Source organism: Lepeophtheirus salmonis, chromosome 1, assembly GCF_016086655.4.
Source record: "Lepeophtheirus salmonis chromosome 1, UVic_Lsal_1.4, whole genome shotgun sequence".
NCBI lineage: Eukaryota > Metazoa > Arthropoda > Copepoda > Siphonostomatoida > Caligidae > Lepeophtheirus > Lepeophtheirus salmonis.
Genome location: NC_052131.2, coordinates 50,419,784 through 50,443,329, shown reverse-complemented (window position 1 = coordinate 50,443,329; position 23,546 = coordinate 50,419,784). Strand labels below are relative to the sequence as shown.

The 23,546-nt window shown below is 31.9% G+C and overlaps 1 protein-coding gene and 1 non-coding gene across 3 annotated transcripts in view; one reads left to right on the top strand and one right to left on the bottom strand.

Annotated features, from left to right (window-relative positions):
- LOC121118950 (uncharacterized) overlaps window positions 1-23,546 on the top strand; it is a 232,018-nt gene that overhangs the window by 105,273 nt on the left and 103,199 nt on the right. The window lies entirely within an intron of this gene.
- TRNAT-CGU (transfer RNA threonine (anticodon CGU)) lies at window positions 8,977-9,048 on the bottom strand. The gene has a single exon. It is a non-coding gene; the product is annotated as a tRNA-Thr (tRNA).

The window sequence follows — 23,546 nt, the reverse complement described above, 5'->3', positions numbered from 1 at the left end:
TATAAATCCTCAAGTTTTGGCCATTTAGTTTAGTTAACGGTTCCTTGAGACGACTTAAATTTGGTGAATGTTAAGCACGGGATCTGGCCTCAATACGGTCAAGGTACTTCTCTTCCATATGACGTCGTTTTATTCAGTGTACAATTGACAGAGATAATTTTAGTTCCTTACATATTACAGCATGTCTGAGATGAGCTTTGTTAAGGACCGATTACCGTGGTATCTCTTTATTTTGTCTTAAAAGAAGTTAAAATTGATCTTTCGTAAGGTCATTGCGAGAGCTTTTCAGTTTTTTTTCAATTAGATAATAGAATAAATTATCTTACAAAGTTAAAATATAAAATGGTTCTTTTTAGAAAGCAATAATTCTTTTCAACAAGACAAAAATTATTTCATTTTGAGATGGGGATGGGGATTTATATTGGTTTATAATGAAAACATGGATATTTAGTGTAATAAAACATAGACATTTGTAGGAAACATTTCAAGGACCAATGAATAAATAATACAACAACACTTTCCCTGGATTTAATCGCAGATTTCGTTTGAAATCTATGATACTGAGTAGCGATATTATAATTTTTTTTTTTTTTTTTTTTTTTTTTGTTAATGCAGTTTAATGATTATTTACGAAAATTTTGTATACCGAGTAATCCTACCTCTAAAAAATCATTTGAAAGTGTGTCAGAATTAAATTTACCCCCGGTACATATGTATGTATAAATTCATGTTGACGTTTGATATGAAACATATATCTACAAATACAATGTGCATACATATATCCAAACAATGTCCTTGTATATATCAAGTTATTGACAGAACGCATCAGGGTTGAACCCCCCTCCCTAATCTGAACAATCTTACATTGTATGTAGTACTTATTTTTATCATCGATGAATTGGATTAATTTTTTTTTCTATGAGCAGTCCATGTTATCCCTACACAAATCACGGTCCTTTAATCCCCTAGTTTTTTTTCAATTTCCTTTCTATAATTCTTCTTTCGGACCGAATAATATGTATCTAATAACATCAACCATAATTTTTATGTGGAAGTTGTATGTCCTTTTATCTAATTTTTTAACATACAATATGTATTTAAAAAACATCGAATAGAATTTCATGGGGAAGTTGCTTGATTCCGTTATCTTGTTATTTTATTAAAAAAACTGAGCATTGATTTTATGTCCTCCTTGTTGCAAGCATGTTTTCATCTTCATAAATTGAACAGTTGTGGACTTTTTTTTAAAACTAAACATGGATCGGATATCTTCCTTGTTGCCAAAGAAAATACCATACAAATAATATTTTTTAAATATTAAAAAGTTTAATTATTAAAAAGTGCTTCTTAAAATGATTTAATGAATTTTGAAAGTCATTTAATTTAATTTATTAAAAAGGGTTGCTTAAGAAAATAAATATTTATCATAGTATCTACTTATATCTAGTGTTGAATCCCCCTTTCTGGTTATTTTATCAATCCTATCTTTTTGACAACTCAACGGTACTGAGGATGGATTATTTGGTCGTTCAGTGCTAGGCTATATTTTTATTTTTTTCACTCCTAGATAGGAATTGTATACTTTTTACTTTTTTTTAGAACGGTCCAGCGCTAATCGGTGCAAAATCGGTCCATTAATGGAGGTTTTTTTTGTAGGATTTTAGACCGAACCCCACCACTAACTGTTAAAATAGACAGATCCCTTTGCATAGGAATGATTTGCAGCAATTTTTGCTCTTCAATGTAAGAACTAGTGGCCTTCATCTTAAAAAAAGGTCATTCGAAGTTTCTTTTGAGAAAATTCCACGCATTTTATTTTATTTTAAAAAAAAAAGGATTCAAACTTTTAAAAAAAGGTTAAAAATGGGTCCATACATTTATCTTTGCGCTTAAACCGACCCATCCCTTGATCTCCATAGATCAATGACTCTCCGTTTCACTAAGGAATGATGCGTCATCAAATTAAACACTCTGATGGGACCTTGTTATTATTAGAAAAACTATGAGTAAAGACTATCAATTTGATAGCTAGTATATCTAACAAGGATGAAGGGGTCTACACCACCCTAAGATGCCTTTATCCATTAGCTCAAGTAATGGGATCTTATCAGGAGACATTGATGGTCATTTATTCTATCTTGGAAAAATATATGTATAGTGTATTTTCTTGGTTTTTATGGATCACATGGGAATTCTTTTTAGTAATAATATCCAGTATCTATGTACTACGGATTCATTTAATGAAAGGTTCCCTATCTGCGTGAGTGAGAATAAGTCAGATGTTATATGATACTGTCCAAAAGGCGTTGTTGTATGATGAGGGATCCCTGTCACGACGACGCCTCTCTACATATTATTTATCTACGTCTCTTATCAAAGTTGTCTTTTAATTCACTCTCTATAGTATGGCAGATGGAATATGATTGCCTTTTTAATAAAGCGTTATATGTACACATGAACATCTTTTCAGAGAGGCAAATTTAGACTTGATTTAATTGAATTAACGTTGTTATAATCCAATATTGATTTACCATTGATATTATGCCTCCTGTTTATATGTACAGTCGAGGAAAATAATATTTGATCCCTGCCCGACTTGCTGTATGTTTGCCCTATGAAAAATAATTTCTATGAGGTGAAGGTCCAGAGATTGGATAGGGGACACGGTGACTGGAATTTTCGCCTTTTATATATATTATAACATAAATGTATCGTAACGCTTACTTTTTTGGCCTTGAAATGGATTTTCCTTCACTTGAAGTCCTTTTTAATTATTTTATTAAATTGAATAATATAAAATGAGGGTACTTAAATTCATTTTGGCTGTATAACACATAAAGGAGTTGAAATGAGACGCGTTTGGGTTCGTTCGTTCGTTATCTTACGAGATTTTCAAGGATGTTCCAGATGCAGCACAAGTTATCTTCTTCGTTCATGGCCTGGGCGTTATCTCAGCGGTATTCATTCCCTCAGAGTCTCAAGGTGAATGTGAAGATCTACCAGGAGTTCTTCAGGGACTTGATGAATCCCTGGATGAACAAGGCGTCTACAGCTGGCCCTTTATTTTCATAAAACCAAGACAACTTACGCTTGGCTGATCGAAAAAAGTCAATTAGAAGTGGTCACTTGACTTATGGCCCTCTACTCCCTGCAGTGTAATCCTTTTAATTGCACACAACCCTTACGAGTATAATAAATCTATTTATATATGTAGTTATTAGTGCTGAGACTTGGTCCAGCACCGAATTTTTTATCGGTTCGGTCTTAAATGATTTTTTCTAGAGCGATTTGGACCGACTTTTCTGTCTAGACCGCGGTCTCAGACCGTGAACCAATTTCTTTCTGTCTCACTTAGTAGACAGATTTCCTTCGGTCTCACTTTGTGGACCGATTTTTTTCGGTCTCATTTATTATGAGAGACCAATTTTTTACAAGATCAACTGTCATTCATTTTTTCAAAAAATCTCAAAAGTACACGATATGTTCTAGAACAAATACTTTATACATATACGAGACGACGGGATCAAAACTAATCTGATAGATCTTTGCTTAAACTTTGTATGACGTCATTGTACTTGAAAATACATCAGATGTAATGTTATAAACAATTTATCTTTTTTTTGGTACCTAACTAGACCGAATTTTTCCTAGGTCGGATCTGAGCTGAATTTTTATATGATACCGCTCCAGACTGAGCTTTTTTGTTGTACCGAAATAATTCGGTCCAACATAAAAACTCACAAACCTTGAATGGTCGTTTAAATTAATTTATGTTCTGAGTTTGCCAAAGAAATATATATAAAGATAATAAAAACTCCTAGTTATATAATATAAATTTACATATTTGCAAATAAAAATGATAGGTTTTATAGACATCGAATGCAATTTGTAAATTTCTTTACCGAATGATTGAGGATAATTAACCCATTTTCAGTTCATGAAATGGTAAATCAATGATTAATAGTAGTTGATTTTTTTTGCCTCATTTGCAAAATTTACTTTATCATTATTAGCTGTTGTTTTTTTTCTAATTGTCTTGCCATTAGGGAATATTCATTTGTATTTCCTAAAGAACTGAGCAGTGATTATATCATACTGTGATATGAATATCCTACCTAGACATAAAAAAATATATAGGAAAACAATGGGAAAGATTGACAACTATGTTAGTTTGGTCAACTACAAATTGATTTCAGGATTTTTTCCTTTTAGAAGGAAAATTTGCGGGAATCACCTGTGGTATTTATGTATCACTGCCTACTTACTTTCCTATTAAATATCATAAATATATGCGAAACCAGATATAACATTTTCATGAGCTCATAAAATACAGAGAATAAGCCTGAAGATTTGTGGTGAAGTAGTCATTGTAAGTCCTTATTGCACTCCGAATACATGGGAGTAACCATGGCCTATGTCTTTGCGTATTTCCTTCTCCACTTTTGCTCCCAATTTCCATCACAACTTATGAATTACGGAGAGGAAACCTAAGGATTTGTTGCGGAGTTATAAGTTAAGTCCTTATTGAACTCGGAGTAGAATTGGGGGTCGACATGAGTGTAATTCCTGCCTATATCATTGCTTGATACAGACTGTGGTTTGTATTTATTTTCCTGCTCTCTTCCGAAAAGCTCTTGAAATTGGAATAACTTCCATACTTTCTACAATATTTGATAGTGACCGGCACGCCTGGATATTTCACAGTTATAGTCTTGCGTGTTGGTCCCCGTGCATCTTCCATTATTTTAATGGTAATTATTTTAAAAAATCATTAAATTGACTCTCCTTATTTTTAAATTGTTTTAATATTATGCTTTTGACCTTTTATCTTTTTGTTATTTCCTTTAACTACTTTTATAAGGGGCTTGATTAAGTGCATAGTACGACTAAAAATATTTTTTCTCATCAAATTTGATATCATTGAAGTTATTTTTGTGTCTGTAAATAGATTGTAGCAATTTAAATCTCCTTATTGCATTAACAAAGATAAAATTATGATTATAATTTCATTGAAACAAGTTAGTTTTTTTTTTTTTTATTAAGGGAAAAATATCCCGATTGAATAGGTCCAATACTAAGGTCAATACTTTAACTATGTCAAACAATCTAGAAGCACAGACATGATCTATTTATGTTGTTGAAGGCCATAAATGATGCCCAACAAAGGAATATAATTAATGAATATTTAATAATCACATAGATTCATTTAGTATCTTTAACGACTAGCATGATTTTTATTTTTTTTCATTAAATATAGAATAAACTACTTAAATTTCAGAGTTTTTCATATTCCCACCCCTTCATCTTGGCAGAAAAATAATGGAAGTCGACGTCACAGGCATCAAACTTGATTATAAACATGTTTGGCTTTATATTCAGGTACTTTTTTATCCATTCATATGTATTAGATGTAGTAAAAATAAATCCATTATTTCCTAGTAGATGGCTTTAGTAATGTGTATCTCCCGTTGTATAAGTGTGATGGATTTAGACTAGAAGGCGTTATAAATAAAAGATTTCGTGTTTTCTTTGTTGTTTAAGATTTTCATCAATAGGGATGAGCGTACACATGTTCGAATCTAAATCAAATCTAAAGTCATTTTCCTTATTTCTAATTACATACATATAAAGTACTTCCACTTTCTTTTCTTTTTAATATGAGCTGTAACTACAAACGCTCCTTGGTTTAAAAATGAATTCTCAAATCATATTTTATTTGTACATACCGTTTTTATACAAGAGCAGAATTGAGGATCGACATCGGGGAAATCCCTTTCCATGTCCTTGCTTGATACGGAGTGGGGACCTATGTATATTTCTTAAATATCATAGCTGCTCACAGCTAATATAATGAAACCTCATGACAACTTAGCAGGGGCGTCCGAAGGGGGGAGGAAGGGGTGTGGCTCCTCCTTATATAAGCAATTTTAGCTTGTTACTAAAGAAATTACTTTTTGAATTTTTTACCAAAATCTTTTTGTGAACAACTGTGGATTTTTGAATTTTTTTTATTAAAAATTATTATTTTATTCAAAGATATAGATTTTTAAATTTTGTTTCCTCAAAATTTTTTATTTTGATTATAACTATAGATTTTTGAATTTTTGTTTTTGAAAAATTTTATATTTGAAATTTGTAGATAAAAGCTATGGATTTTTGAATTTTTTTATAAAAAAATTAATACTTTGTTCAAAGATATAGATTTTTGAATTTTGATTCCTCATAAATTTAATATTTAAAATTTTTAGATAAAAGGTCTGGATTTCTTGATTTTTTTTCCTAAAAAATTAATATATTGTTCAAAGATATAGATTTTTGAATTTTGTTTCCTCAAAATTTTGGATTCTGATCATAGTTATGGATTTTTGTTTGTTTGTTTTGAAAAATTTAATTTTTGAATTTTTAGATAAAAGCTGTGGATGTTTGGATTTCTTTTTCAAAACATTTATTTTTGTTAAATAGATAAGGATTTTTAAAATTGTTTTCCCAAAAATTTAATTTTTGGATTTGTTTAAAAAAAAATATATGTGATCCTGTATACTACTAAGCTGCTCTTTTCTAAAAAAATCGTCAATTTAACAGAATTACCATGTTGATTTTCGCATTTTCTTTTTTTAGTATACCGGGCAGATCATATTTTTTACGATTTTTTAATCTTTGACTAGTTTTTACTGTACTATACATTATGTACACTAGATCCGTAGGTAATCATTGGATTCGTGTGGAAATGAAGTGAAGTAGGGGTATCCTTACCCTTTCCAACAGTGAATAAGATATTACATACTATTTACAAACATATATATTGTACATCTAAATACGAGAATAATATATACATATATTTTCATTAAATATAACTGCGTCTATGTAGTAGGTACACTGTTTATACTAGGTTGTCCTGTTGTTCGGTTAATATTTTTCCCTTTCTGCTCAAAACCCTATTCTGCAAGGGACATTAAAAAAACTGTCTTTGACAAAGTTTGATATATTTCAGACCATTTTTGGCGTAGTACAAGCAGGGTCGGTTTAAGGGAGGCGCTTGCTCCAAGGCCCCAGTGTTCTGTGGGGAAAGGAAGAGCACATTGTGTATATAATTTTGTAATATAGAATGGAACACGACGTAGCTCAATGGACAATGTCCTCGGAGAAAATATTCAATTGAACTCAATGTGTAAATATGCCTATGTGTCTTTCCTTCACGGTCATTCCAAAAGAAGAAAATACTTCATATTGTATATGGACTTCAAAGAGGATTCCTCCGTCAGATGGAGTAATTGTGATACCAGAACGTTATCGGTCAGGAAAGAGAAAAAGGTACCACTTAGTGCAATTAACTCCTATTTAGTAAATATTCTAAATTTGAAAACTGGACATGGTCAGTAATTGTGGTCACAGGCTTAACAAAGGTAGGCCTAACACCCGGTTAAGAGTTAAATTTTCCTATATAACTAATTTTAATGCAAGATCAAACCAGAGGTGGGAAAAAATCCTTTTACGGCAAGTGCATATCCTTGAATATGTTCATCGAGTCTTCAGAAAATAAAAGATACTTAAAAAGAGTACTTATTATCCAGTGAATAACTTTTGAGTTCATGTTGAGTCGCAAGTCTTATCTTTCGAGTCATAAGTAAAGTCTCGAGTCACGAATATGATGTGAAGTTGATTTTCATGTCTTTAAAATATAAAGTCGTTTACAATTCGATTAACAAAGTCCTTACTTTTGGACAAAACAGTCAAATCGCAAAATCATTGAACACACCTTTCACTCATAGCTAGTGATGAAAATAATGTGTATATTGGGCATGTTTATAAATAAAAAAAACGAGAAAATCAACATGATAAACCTAACAAATTAAATAATGTTTTGGAGGAGAACAGCTTAGCTGTCATGAGGTGTCATTAGATCAGTTACAAGCATCTATGATGAGGGGAGAAAGAAATCAACTATGACATGTGCAAAAATTTCTCCAATGTCGATCGCCAGTTTTACTAAGAGTCCAACAAGTACTTACAAGTATAACTCCGCAACAAATTTTCAAGGTTACACTCCGACTTTTATAAGTACACACAAATGTGTTTAATTAATCTTTGAATATAAATGAATGAAGTTCATTACTCAGGATTTAGAGAATAATTGCAACAGCTGAGGAAAAAAATATTCTTTAAAACGATTACCAATTCCTAAAACGGTAACAGTAAAAAAAAACCACATGACTTAGATCACTTCTCCAAGCATCATATTTTGAAAAGTTGAATATACTTAAAAATGCCCAATTTAAACAATAAAATGACTTTTTTTCTTAAATCAAAATGACTTGTACCATGTCAAAAATGGGCTGAGAGACTACAAACTTTGGCAACCATTGTTTTTTTTAATTTCCCTAGAAGAAAAGGTTTATGTACAAGGGGGGTATTCTCCGAAAAATGGGACAGTGTATTTTTCTCAAAGTTTATTATTATCGTAGGAATATACTTTTAAAATTAATTGGCGTAAAAAAGATAAAAAAACAACACTTTTTTTATGTTTTTGAAAAAGAAAAGATTATCATAAGAAAGTAATTTTTTTTTACGTTACAAACAAGGAAAGGAGACACCCTAATTGCTACATATTCCTGATGGGGGTAAATTAGAGTTTGGGGAAATATGCAATATTATAATCAGGGGTGTCTGCAAGGTTTATATATATTTTATGTGAAATATTTTTTTTTTTTAATCCAAAAATGCATATCTATTCGCAAGATTATTTTTCCAAAATGGCCTGAGATTCCCCACCCCCAATGTCATTTATTTATAGTAATGGACCCAAGAACTGATAGGACCGGTCCTTAGACTGGACCGAATAAATAAGGACGAACACAACACACCAAATATATATGTTCATAAAATAATTATTTTTCTATTTTGGTTCAAGATTGTTGTTTTGTTGACGAGCAACTTATTATATTAAAACCGCCTCGAGAGTACCAACTAAAAAACACCAGCCCCCTGTGAGGTTCGAACTCACGACCCCTGGTTTACGAGACCAGTGCTCTACCACTGAGCTAAAGGGGCTTATATGGAATACTAACAAAATATAAAAATTTTATTAATTATTTTAAGGATCTAGAATAATACGAATGAAGGGAACTTAAGTTATTATGGATAGTTTTCATTAGGGTAGAGAATAAGAAAAGGAGTTGACTCATACAAATGAGAAATATATGTAGAGTGTTATTTACTCGCATTCAATCCCTTCTTTTTTTGTTAAGGAAGGCGGAAAAGAAGAGAGAAAAAAGGAAAAAGGAAAAAAAAAAAAAAATGAGAAAAGATAAAGTTTTCAATATTCAACTTTTACGTACCTTTGACACGCAATCTTGGGAAGTTCCTCCTCTTTCGCCTCCTACAACAACAAAATACATAATATCATACATACATCACGAAGGAAGAAAGAGATAAACAAACAAAAAGCTAAAGGGGTTTATTGATTGATGGTCCGGCCCTAATCAATAATGACTGAGTCACCCCAATAATGATGATAACTCATCTAATAGATATGTTAATCGACCAGAGAAAAAAAATAGCAACTTAGTTCACATACCCTGTGTTTGTGATCAATAGAGATATACCACACTGTGTCAATCATAGGCATGTAAGGACACGTAAGGGAAAGTTGGGAGAGGGACATATGGTACTACTGGATTAATTGCACTCTAAATAGTGCTCCCTGATGCATATCATTTATATATTCATATAAACTGAAGTCTTGTAGCATCGAGGGTGCGCAAGCTATCTGTGCCCTAAAAAGAATTTCATTTCGAAACAAATTTTATCTCAAACCAGCCATCAAATTAAAGAAAAAAATCAGATTCTGAAAGTTTTGATAGATTCTGATTTATTTCATTTAATGAAATCACCTCCAGTCTCAGTTACAGTCTCTATACGAGGCCAAAGTTCATCACTATTTGGTCCTTCATTTGGATCGAGAAGGAATTCCAGGATTCTTTCTCGATCCAAATGAAGGCGTCAAAATTGTCTTTGAGTAATTTGGGACTTTTTTTTTTTTTGTATTTATGGAACAGAACCGAGTCCTTCTACCACATATAATGTATCCCATTGGCAATCAGCGGCTCTTACCGATCTATTTCTTGAGCAATTACTCTGATGGACTTTCCTGGGTACTCATTGACGATTTACTGGATTTCGACCACTAATTCCGGCGACTGAACAAAGTCACTTCCATCTTAGACCTCAGCCCGCATTGCTTTTGCCTCAAAATCCCACTTAGAGGCCTCAAATGCCCTCCTAATTTTGCAAAGGAACGTCTCACTGAGCCTCAGAGTTCCAGAAATTGCTATATTGTCGCTCCTGGTGCGGATTCCAACGAGGGTTCGATACCCCTGCCAAATATTTGGAACAACGAATTTGTCAGTTGATTCAATTTTTTTCCCACTGATACAAGTTTAAACAAACTATTCAACTATACAAAATCAACTGCCTAAGTGCTTGCGTTTGCTCAAAAGATTGCGCCAAAGTGGAGGCATAGACAGGTTGTACACCCTGTAGAGTGAATTGTACATTGTGAAAAAGGTAGACTTTGGTTTGACTCTCAAGCCGACTTTGAAGATGTGAGGTGGCATGATATGGCCTCACTTGAAACCACACCCATGACCATAACTGTGTTTATAGTACACTACCTTCAAAGGGTCGTCCAATGTGTTGAGCTCTCACCATGAACCGTCAATATTTGCATTTTGAAGGATGCTGGCAATGGTCCTGATGTCATAACTTTGGTTGGTAGAGAGCATGAGTTCAACAGCTGTGCATCTCCGATCTCACTCGTTGAGCATTGTGTCACTTTTAGACATGATAGGATGTTTCGTTTTGCTCTTTAAGGAGTCGTACATAACTGGGCAACTAGCCGTCTACAAAAAAGGAACCATTTTCATCCAACAGAAATGCAATTATGTCGTCTATTCTAGGGAGACAATTTTATTGAGGAGCACTGTATAAAATGAATTAAATCTCGCACGGGTTTAGTTCAACTCATATAAAAAAGAAAAAAAAGGGAAATACTTTATATAAAATATGAAAAAAAAAAATGAATATGACTTTAGATGAGGTATATTATATTTTCCCCCCCCCCAGTTATTATTATTCCTTCATTCTTGAGTGGAGAGTGTTTAAGTGTATTTGAGTAACCACGTGCTAGTGTGCTTATGAAAAAAAAGAGAGTAACACCTTAGATTTATCTAAGAGTGAGCTTCTTTATTAATTAAGCATAATTTGTCTGTTTGTCAACGTCTAACAACTCCAGACAATACCTGGTATTACCTCTATTAACCCATAAATTGCACAACAAGGCCATTAATCTACTGAAATATATCTATGAAGCATATAAATTGGGAACTTCTCGTTTTCTTTATCTATTTTCTAGTTTGTTTTTATGTTAACACTTTACATATATATTTTTTCTTGTCTTGATTTTTGTTCAAGATTGTTTTCATACTGATGCACAACATATGTCATTTTTTATATACCTTCCCCCATTTTCATATATTAAAGGTATGGGAGAAGAAATATGAAAATAAATATTTTAAATATTGTGTGGTCCTTCATTTAAAAAAAAATAAATAATAATTAAATGGAGTTCAATTCAGGAAAGAAAAAGAGAACAAAAGAAAATTTGACCTTCCTCAAGGGCAAATTGTTAAGTATGTTTACAAAAATGCATACTCATTCAATGCGAGTGAATTCAATTCTGGTCAACCAGAACATCATTGTCATCATGGATTTACAAAAAACAAACAAGGAAAAACGAAAGAAAATACACGACCTGTTCTTTGAGGTTCTTTTTGACCAGTGAATCGATCCTTTTCCTCTCGTACTTTTTGTCACGGCGTAACTTCACTCACATACAAATCAACACTGTATTTATTTGTCAGCTGTCGATTTTCTTTTACTTTTTGTCTCCTCAAATAACGAACACAAGCTATGAAGCTCATATTTTGCATCATAACTAAAGGCCACACCATCTTGGGACCATATCTATATTGATAAAGCAATGTTGGTATTTCTGTCTGTATGGATGTCTTAATTTATGACAGCCAGTCACGGGGTACGCTGTAAAGAGTGCCCCATGGTGTATATCATAACATATTTTGATCCAAGAAGTCACAATTTATTCGTATTAATAAAATATTGCAGGGTGTGTATACAGGCTGTAAGAATATATTTTAAATATATTTAGGGTTTAGAGGGATAGTTTTTTCATGGACAGTAACGTTCAAGTCATTTTATTTGTTGGTCATTTTTCCTAAATATTAATAGAAAAAGGGTTTTCATTCTTATAAAATCTGTTTGTGTATACATCTACTAAAATGGCGTAATATCTGTTGGCAAGTAAAGTCCCATGAGTCCAAGAATCCCACCCCCAAATGCTGAGGCCTTAAAGGAACCTGTCAATAAGCAGTGTCTTGTCAAAGATCTACATCACAATCGCATGAAGCCAATTCCATGAGTTTTAGAAATTATCATTGCTGCTTACCGTGGTCAAATTTAAGAGGAATTTATCAATTTACTTCTTATGAACAAAAGTGGATCCGATATGGAATCACTCTACAGCTGTTCTTCCTATGTGCGTGCGTGCAGCAATTATTTGACATGGGGGAGAAGATGGTACAGAAACAATGGAACTGTAGACTCGCGAAGGGGGATTGGCTGTGTCAACGGTGTCAAGTCACGCAGAAAAGGTCAATATAGAAGCCTTGATATGTGTTAACTATTGTTTAATGATATACGAAAATAACATTAGATTCATAAATTTTTTTTGGATATGAAATGTATACCAAAATATACATCATTGTTTGATTTGAGTCTCTAAACGTTTGCATGGCCCAGTATGGTGTAAAAGCATTTCATGAGATATTTAACAAAATTTATTTAGATGTTATATTTTCATCCATACGGTTAGTTTTGATGTTGTCTTTCCACTTTTTACATTTATTTTTAACCTACAAAATGTATATGCTCTCTAACCCAGTTTTTAAATTCATATTTTTCCAATATATACATACATACATATGAGGGGAGGGCGTTAACCATTGTTTTTTGTCTAGGTTCCTTCTACTCCTGTTATTTTAAAAAACATAAACCAATAATAACAAAAAACCATAAGATATAAGTGGTGGAAACTAGTTTTGACACTCTGTACAAGATCGAATTTCTTTCCAGTTTGGTTGTAAGATACTTTTTTTCTAAACGGATTTGAAGTGATATTTCGCGGTCCGGATCACGATCTTAAACCTTAGACCAAAATGGTTTAATCGTTTTCTAATTGTGCACCGATTTTTTTGTACTAAATCTATGCACCGATTTCTTCCGGTCTCAATTTATAGACATACGTTTTTTTGGAACGACGTATATCAATGTACAATTTGTTCTTTTGAACTCAAAGGTTTTCGGCTGTCCTTCCTAGAGAAATAAATATACTTAATGTTTATGGACTTCAAATACCCTTTCTAGGTCGCTGTAATGTTGACGTTGTAATGTTGTACTTAATCGGTTCAACTCCAATTCACCAATTGAAGGATCATTTAAAGAAATCTTGTCAATCTATAAACCAAATTTTTTCGCCCTCAAATCTATAGACATATTTTCTTCTCTATAGTAACTTATGAGTTGTACAAATATGATTAATGTAGGCATTTTTAACCAAATATGACGTCATTTTATGTCGATGTTCATCATTTTGAAACAGACTATCGTCGTCAACAATTCATCTATAGAATATGTCTAGATATTTTTTCGATGAGACGAATCCATTACGAATTATTTTTTTAAAGAACGGTATTAATTATTTTATATATTATTAAAGCAAATTTGTCTGTTTATCGTCGCCTAATAACTCTGAGTACAACAATTAGTTATGTAAATGTCCTTCAATTGAGTTCAAAATATAATTTCTTCTGATGCTTTTATCCACTGATCTACGTTTCTCCATTAGTACAGATGTGTTTGGGCATGTTAAAAAATAAAAGTAAAACGTTAATCATCATGATCACCCTGATTATTTTAAGAATGTTTTGGAGGTGAGCAGCTTAGCTGTCATGAAGTTTCTTTAGATCAATTGTGACAAGGGAGGAAGGAGAAAAGGATATAAACAACGACATTTGCAAGAATTATCCGAGGTCTATCCGCAATTTTATTGTAAGTCCAACAAGGACTTACAATATCCAGGTCTTTAATTATCATACGCAAATGATACATCATGTTTTGAATATAATTGAATGTAGCAAGAAATGAAGTTCACAACTCAGGAGATAAATAAAGCTGCCAGAGTTTAGATAAACAAATCCATACTTCGGATTACCAATTCTAAAAAAAGGACGTCTACCATAAAATGGATCTGCATCACTATACATTTGTTCGGTTCACTCAAAATAATAACGGTTTGAGACCGAAACGTCCAACACTAGTGGGTACCTATTACTTAAAGTAAGAACCGCTATTTTGGAGGGGGAGGGGAGATAAAGCAGAACATATTTTCATAACGAGTGTGTGAGAGTTAAAAGAAACCCAATTTACATATGTTTATAAGTCTTACAGTAATTGTATCTGCATAATATCTCTTCAACATTGCATTAAGGTTAAAAGAAGAAAGTTGCTTCATGTATGTTTTTTTAGTGTAGTAGTTTTTTCTTTGGGCACTATGACTTTTTTTTATTAACTCTTCCCTATTTCTTTTTATAATTCATAACGTGAGTACTTTCATACCGGGGTAATTAATCACCCCAACACTAATTTCTTTATTTTATAAACAAAATCAAATTTCACTCCTGGGGATGTATAACAACATCAACTCCTGCTTCCTTCAATCTAAAAGGAAGTCCCCTTTAAGAAATAAGGGTATTTTATTATGTGATCATGAGATACAATTTGAGTATTCAGTCAGTGGATAAATTTGACTCAATTGATTTGAATATCTGTTCTTTTGAAGAAAAAAAAATCTAACTGATTGTCGTAAAAAAGCCTTTAAAAATTCACATTGATTCAACTTAAGAGTCATCCAGTGAGTAAAAAATAACTTATGTGTGTATGAAATTCAGTCCCTAGGTGCATCGTGTACTAAGTGTGTTTAAAAAGTAAGGTGAATTTTTAAATTTCGCAGCCAAGGTACATTTGGTATGTTCGATTTTTTTTTATGTTAGTACACACGTCAGGAACACATAATTACAGTTTCAGCTATATAATATGTTTACTTTGTTTGTGAGAGGTATAAAAGTTGGAAGTACTTTGCTTGTTTGGGGATTATCCTGAAGTTATGCGCCGGCAGTAAGAATCAATACGAAGAAATGTTCGAAATTGTGGAAAAACGGTTCATGGCTTTTGCATCATGATAATGAGATAAATGAGGTTTTTTGGGCAAAAACAACATTAGATTTGAACCCATGTGATCCAAAAACTGAAGAGGCCTATGAAAGGAAGGAGATTTGCAACGATTGAGGAGATAAAGTCTGAATCCCTGGAAGATTTATGAGCTCAGACACAACTGTATCACCCTGGCGACGTAAACAATCATTGGAAAAAGCTGCAACTGTACAAAAAATCAACTCAAAAAATTGCCTTATTGATCAAAACTAATTTATTTTTCACTTTATATATTGTATATTCTATATAGGAACAAAACCACATGACCTATAAGCAATATATATTGCAGTCTCAGTTCTGTTGTTGGTTCGACTTTTCTTGAACCCCAATGATCGCTTTACAGATAATGACACAACCTCGGAAATAAGAAAATGAAAAAATCAGAGTGGGTATTAAATTAGCGAATATTCAGTCTAGGGACAATGATTTTCAAACCTTTAACTCTAAATCTGTACTATCATTATGAATCACAAATACAATTTTAGGGGTTGATGAAATTTATTTTATTGGCTTGTAGAAAAGAAAAGTTTTGTTGCCACACACTGTACTTACTATAAATCCTTCCTTTAAAATGCTCATTTCCAAATTCTACCCGTTGTTTTTTTGTACAAGTTTAGGCTGCTTATACATAACATATATTTATAATTAATTGTATTTTAGGATTGCTGTGAAAAGAGTTATTCCCTTATACACTCTCTTTCTCTCTCTCTCGGGATTAATTAGTCAAAACTATAAATACGTATTGCGTATATTGTACACATTCATATATATGAAGGAATCATCCCCTAGCTAACAAAAAAAAATATGGGGTCAGATCTGATTAAATGTGTATAAACATGTATAAATAAATATTACTATAACAAAAAGTATTAGGGAAGAAAAAAATATGATTAATTATATCAAAAGAGGTTATTCATTCAACCAAAGAGTCGTCGGCATCTGTTAGTGCTCCGTGGATCATCCACCCTCCTTTTATTCGACTCTTAAAAAGTCTAGAGAACACTCTGAAGTTTTTCTGATTAAAAAAATGCCGTATTAGCGTTGTTTGTTTCTTAACATTGGCCTATATTTTTCGAAACGTAGGAATATTTTGGCTTTGAAAGTGGTATTTACTTATATATTCTCAAGAGTGATGCATATAACCACTAAGTCGGGTAGGGTCAGGCTGTGTATTTTCACCACTCCGTAATTCTAACAAAGATCAGCCTAATTATACACTTCTAATTACATATTTGTTACTAGTGTTGGTGTTAAAATTAATTCTTTTTTTTTTTAAATGTGAACGCTGAGAGTAATCTTTATAGAGCCTCTATTTGAGTAACATACATCTATTTTTTATTAAATAATATTCCCATTCAGGGAGTTATTTTATTTGGCCGCTAGACGGCACCACTCTATGTAGCTTTGTTTACAAACTTATGGAAGTAAAAAAGGTTCATTATGAAAAGTTGGGGAATTACAGGCTCAAAGACTCGGTGAATCGAAATTGATTTTGTATTGCTTTTGTGTTGACACATCACATACAGCGTGTGGCCGTACTTTAACAAAGAAATTTGAGCACCTGCAACAGCTGTGCATGTGCAGGTAGAACGTTTGTTGTTTTTTCAGCTGTTTGACAACAGTTTAAAAAAAAAGGAATCGATCAACAAAGTATTTATTTCACAATTGTGGAAAAGGTCGAGTGTCCTTGCTGCGATCCCCGCCGGACGGGACAATGTTTACATTGGAAACTTATTAAATCTGAACAAGTCCTTTGTCTGGAGAGCAAGGAAGGAACTAGTGGAATCTACAAGGGATTATGAATCAATAGCAAAGAGTGGTGATCATAAGATGAGGTCAGACTGCCATTTTTTTTTTTCTTTGACTTTGTTGGACCTTGTGTTTGTCCTCTAAGCTCACCAGATGTTAACCCAATGGAATTGTGTGGGGGCATGTGAGCGACACACCAACAGATCCTCCTCCAACACTAAATCTGAGCTGATGTGGAGCATCCGGGGAGAATTCAAGAACCTTTTAAAAGGAGACTGTCATGAAGAGCCGCTCCCGTTTCTAAAGTCTATTGAAGACCGTTCTAGACGCCAAAGGCGATTATATTGAATAAACTTTCATTTAGCATGGATTTTTATCAAAATCGGATAATTTAGTTTAGGAGCTAGACCATATTTAAAAAAATCGTGTTGGTTGTGAAACATAGGTTGCACCCTGTAAGTAGAAGTTCTGACTCTCTAATTTATTATTTTTATTATTATTTAAATTTACACATATTCATTTTCTCAAAGGAATCTTCAATTTATATGATTTAATTAAAATTCACAGATATTCTTAATGACAGTGTAATTTGAAAAGATGTAATATCCAGAGGAGGGAAAAAAATTGCTTCATATATACTGTTATTATATATCCTTTGTTCTTTAAAGAAAACGAGAAGGGGACATCGAACCCCCTTCCTCTACTCCTTTTTTCCCATTTATTTATCACACAATGCTTTAAAAAAATCCAATTTATGTTCTTTCTTTAAATTGTGCCAAGTTATACATTAGTAGGGGTAGTATATTTATTTGTGATAATATTATTATATTAGAGACATTATTAGTTGATAAAATGCACACAAGGGGGAGAAAGAGTCATATCAAGGACACAAGTAGATACCAAGTTTCTTCCACTTTTCTAAAGAAAAAGAAAAATACTAATGTCCACTTTTTGGCAAAAGAAAATTTACTTTTAAAGTTGTAGGGATTCATTATGAAGGAGATAAAATGATGGAAAGGCTTTCAGTGTTTGGATTTTCCCGCCATATACATTTTTGTACGTGATGATATCATCGGAGTACAAAAAAATGTTGAGTTTCTTTCTTAAAGATCAAATAATGTAGTAACCTGAACTGTCCGATACAAATAATTAAAACAATCATAAAAATATTAATAAAGTTTATCTTAGATGAAAGACATAACCACATTTCATAAATACTTTGTTTGATGATATTACTGATAGAAAATTTAAACATGATTGTTTAAAGTCCCTTGAAGAGCTTTATAATAAAATTTTAAACATATTTCATTTCAATAAAAACGGGATAATTACAAAGCGAAGGTTATTATAGGTATGTTACAAAAAAGATTACTCTAATCTTTTTTTTTCCCCCCAAGTATTAAGTTGCTTGAACAGCTGATCGAAAAAAATGTCGTCACAAATCACATCTAGAATGTATAGATTCTGTGATTGAAACTGCGGTAGTCCTAAATGAAGAAGGACATAATTTGAGTGCCATGGTTATCATGCGTCATGATTTAATACGCCAGTCTTAAGAAACCAGTTCTTAGTTCGTGCGATTCAAGGAGAAGACGGATTTATTTTTCGACCACGAATCTCCCGATTTCTCAGGCAATAGCAGTATGGATTTAAATAATTTAGGCATTTATGAGAAGAGATACTCCATACAACGTAAGAGCTTGTTTTCAAATTCATATTTTGACTTTTTTCAGACTTTGTAACATACCTAGTTATTAGATACTAAAGTACCCAAAACCACTTGCATTTCATTACCATCTATTAATTATTCCATTACCTGCCAAGTTCCCTTTACTTGCACGGAAACAAACAAAAAACTATTTGGATGTTAAATAGAGGCATTTATCTGCAGCCGACCATTTGCAAATGTCTACAGATATTTCTAGAATTAAAATAAGAAATTAAATCATTATTGTAATATTCTTGCAGCCTTGAGTTTTTTTTGTTTTTTTAATCTTGGATTTTCAATAACTACATCTAGGGTTTTGTTAAAAAGTTCATCGGCAGCCCTGCTTCAATGTACCTAAGAAGAGAGAGTTTCATAACAAAACAAGCTAAATTCTTCTAGAGGTCCTTCAAAAAGTATTACATTATCTTACAAAAATAACCTTTTTTTAAAGAGTTTTTTTTTTTACATATTATACAGTGTTGACCGGTACCTGGAACTGTCAGTCAACACAACACTACATGCAACACCCTATAAATGTAGCACTCTGTACAAATATTATATATGAAGTGTTAAGAATTTACATATAGTGGATTGACGTGTTGTTGGTTGAACCTTTTTAGTATGGATGTAACTACATAAATTCAGAATATGTCTCTTATGTAAATTAATGGATATATTATATATATATATATATATTGGTATATATGTTTTAGGAGACAGAATTTTTTTCTTTTTATAAAAATGTCATTCTCACTTGTTTGAGTCCTATGGTCGGATGAGGAGAGGACTTTGTAATCCATCAATTATAATATATATTGTATATGTATATACGGTATACAGTGTACATAATACTGACATGTCACTTTCAATTTGAATAAAAGAGAGAAAAAAAATCTCTGTCATCCTTGAATTTCATTTATGTAAATACATACATTAAACTATCTAATAAACCGTTTTGGGGAAAGATATAACTCAATTGCAGACTTTTTCATTCAACACACGTATACATATATTAGTGTATATAGTAAAAAGAGATCCATTATAAACTCACGGTTCGGTACGAAACGCGTTAAACACTTGACTGTACGGCGTTTGGTACGGTATAAATGTAAAATGTTTTTTAATACAATTAATGTAGTTTTTTCGATATTTTATTCTTAAATAATTTATTTTCTGTACAAATAAGTTATTCTTATATATAATTAAATTAATTCAAAAGTAAAGGTTGATATAAAACACACATAGGTTATATAATTATTATTTATTAATTTATCAAATTTTTTGTCAAAAAGATGGACTCTCTACATTTTCCGGTAATAAATTAGACCAATTAGTAGTCACAAAATCTCCAAGTGTCTCCACGTTTCATTTTGTTCGGCTTTATCAATCGGGACTTCTTTTTAATTCCTGGAATTTTTTTTTAAATATCAAATATTTTGTAAAAAAATATCAAAAATTAAATATTTTGGAAAAAATATCAAGAATTGAATTTTGTATATAATAATTTTAAAAATTCACAGCTATTCACAAAAATATTAAATTTTTAAGAAAAAAATTTCAAAAATCCAAAGCTATTCTAAAAAAAATTCAAAAATTAATTTTTAAGTATTAAATTTCAGAGATATAATAACTATTCTCAAAAAATTTATAGTTATTCACAGAAAATTTAAGTTTTTTGTAAAAGAATATGGAAAATTAAATATTACATTTTTTGGAAAAAATATTCAAACATTAAATTTCTTGAAAAAAAAATTCAAGAATTAATTTTTCTAGTAAAAAGCAAAAGTTCCTTTATTTAATTTGGGAAGGGAGGCTACACCCATTCCAGCCCTCCCCCTGCGGACGCCTCTGATATAATAGTTTAGTTGACTAGAGAATATTGATATGAGCACGAGAATACACCACAAGGACATTTGGTATCCTACAACAACTTTTAAGAAGCTCTTAGGCTAGACGACCCACAGGTTGGGAACCACTGCTCTAAAACATTTATACAAACGATTGTTTTAATTTAATTTTCCCTTTTATTTAATAACTATTATACTAATAGAAAAAATAGCCATAAGTTGGTATAAAAAAGGACAGAGGAGAAAAGAGTGTGCGTTTCATTTATATTTCTTTGTTGGAAACCAATAAATATTTGTGTGAATGTGTACATAAGGAAATGAATATAAAGCCTTGTCTTACTATGTACATAAGGACACTTTTACCATCCTATGTCAATAGATCCGTAAAATACCTGAATACATTGAAATCCTTTTGACCTTAACAAAAAATCAAAGATATTTTATTATATTGATACTTTTTATTTTACAAGCGAATTCACAAATACAATATGGGAAATACTTGATGTATTTGACCTTTCTCAAAATTCATATTGACTATGATGCAATCCAAGATCCTATATATCTTCAAAAATACTTTTGACTATACAAACATAATAAATATGAAATATGTCCACTATTTTTGTATATCCTCAAATCACAAAACTATTACATTTCTTCTCATATATAGATGCTATTTATTGTCTTACAGGTATCTTACATTTATGTAGACAATACATTTTTTTCCTTTTTTGAAACAACAAGAATTAATGGAACCGAGATTTTAATCTTCATTAATATCAGTTCATTCTTCTTTTTTTTTTAATCTTAAAAGGACCTTTTGATAATTATAGAGGCATTAAAATATCCTTACTCGTTACAAGAGTCATTTTATAGGTACTTCATTGTCATGAAAGACAATGGGTGGAAAACCATCTTGAATAAAAGTCAAGATAATAAGAAATATTAAAAATGTTTTCCTTATATTAGCCTACAGATAAGTAAAAGACGGATCCCCATGTCATCGCACTGCTAAGACCCAGTCCTTTCTGAGAGATAACTTTCTGGACTTTTGGGACCTCAACATGTGGCCACCTTCCTCTCCAGACAGAAACCATTTGGACTACTCTATCTAGGCGTGTCTGGAGGAGAGGGTGTGTCCTACTCCTCACAGGAGTGTCCAGTCTCTAAAGGCTTCCATAAAGAAAGAATGGATCAAGCTCGAGTCTGACTACATATTCAATACCTCTTATTGAGGCAATTATTAGAGTTGAGGGCTCACATATTGAATAAAAGTTGTTTCAAACAGTATTTTCAGATGAATTTATTACATAAATATTCTGTCAAAGGCTCTGGTTTAAATTTTACTCTTTAAAAATTGAAAATAATCAAATGTGGACCACATGAAAACATCAACCCTGTACATTCTGTGGTTAACAGTGGAGTATATGCAAGTCCAAATAATTCTGAACCACCTTGTAAATGTTAGTAAATGTGTTTTTGAAGGGATCATCAGTCAGACAAATTGATTTTAGGCAATAACTCTACTGAATTGATATTATAAAATGTAATATATGATATCCAATATAATTCATTTTGATTCAGAAATATTATTATATCCTTGAAGAGTATAATTTTACTTTTATATTAAGTACAAATGCTTCTTCTCTTTGATATGTCAAAGATATTATCCGTCCCTCAAGTCAAAGGAAAAATAAATATAATAGATGGTTATACGTACAAATGATATAGATTGGAATATCTTTTGACAGGGCACCATCTGTCTAAAAATGTGTCCAACAGGCAGAAAAGTGTCTCAAAAAAATATATTTAATAGGTTAATTATAGAGCCTTTAAAAACTTTTTCTTACATAATTGGAGTTGTAAAAAAAATATGCTCTGAAAGGAGTGCAAGACTTTTCTTAGTTGCCAATTTAAACAGGGTATTTTTTGCAAGATTTTCCAATCTCAACATGAAGATGGAAGCAGACGGGAGTAAAAGCTAGCCACATCTATATAGGATCTGTTGACAGTTACTCACCAAAGTTTCAGCCATTTTGGAGGGGTGGTCGACACAGTGAGTTGATGTGAGATTTTTTTTGTGAAAATGGAGAAAATATAGTAATGCTCTGTTGGTGGACTTTAGGTACAAACACTCCGAGTTTTTGCAGGGATTAATTACAGTAAATGAAATATGGATACACCATTATAGGTCCAAAGCAAAAATACAGTCTAAACAGTGGACTCCAAATAATTTTGTCGAATGAAGAGGACCATTGTGAACAATTATTTTGGAGAGACAAACGCGGAGTACTATATGGACGGATTAGAGAGATGGGAGCATCGTTTGGAGAAGTGTGAAGATTTACAAGGAGATTATGATGAAAAATAAATTAATTTTTTTACTAGGGGAGAAAAAAGTTAAGGCAAAATAGGTGTAAAAAAAGTTTTCATTAAGATATATTATCTAAACAGAAGGTCCTTCGACTCAAATTATGAACCTGAAGAAAAATTGAATTTTTGAAAAATTCCAAAAACCAAAAATATATATGTAATCCTGCGTACGCTCCTCGGAGGATTGCTTGGGAGTTATAAATGAAGTCCTTGGTGGACTTGGAGTAGAATTGAGGATCGACATCGGTGTATTTCCTGTGGCCGTGGCATTGGTGATTATTTCCTTCGTCTGATAGTTGCACGTAGCTAACTCAATGAAACAACATTATCTTTAAATATTCTGGATTTAAAATCCCTGCCCTGTATAAACATTTTTAAAATTAATCTCAAAATTACTTTTTGAATCCTATAATTATTAAAAAACTTTATTTTGTTTCTATCAAAAAAAACAAAAAACTAATTATATATAG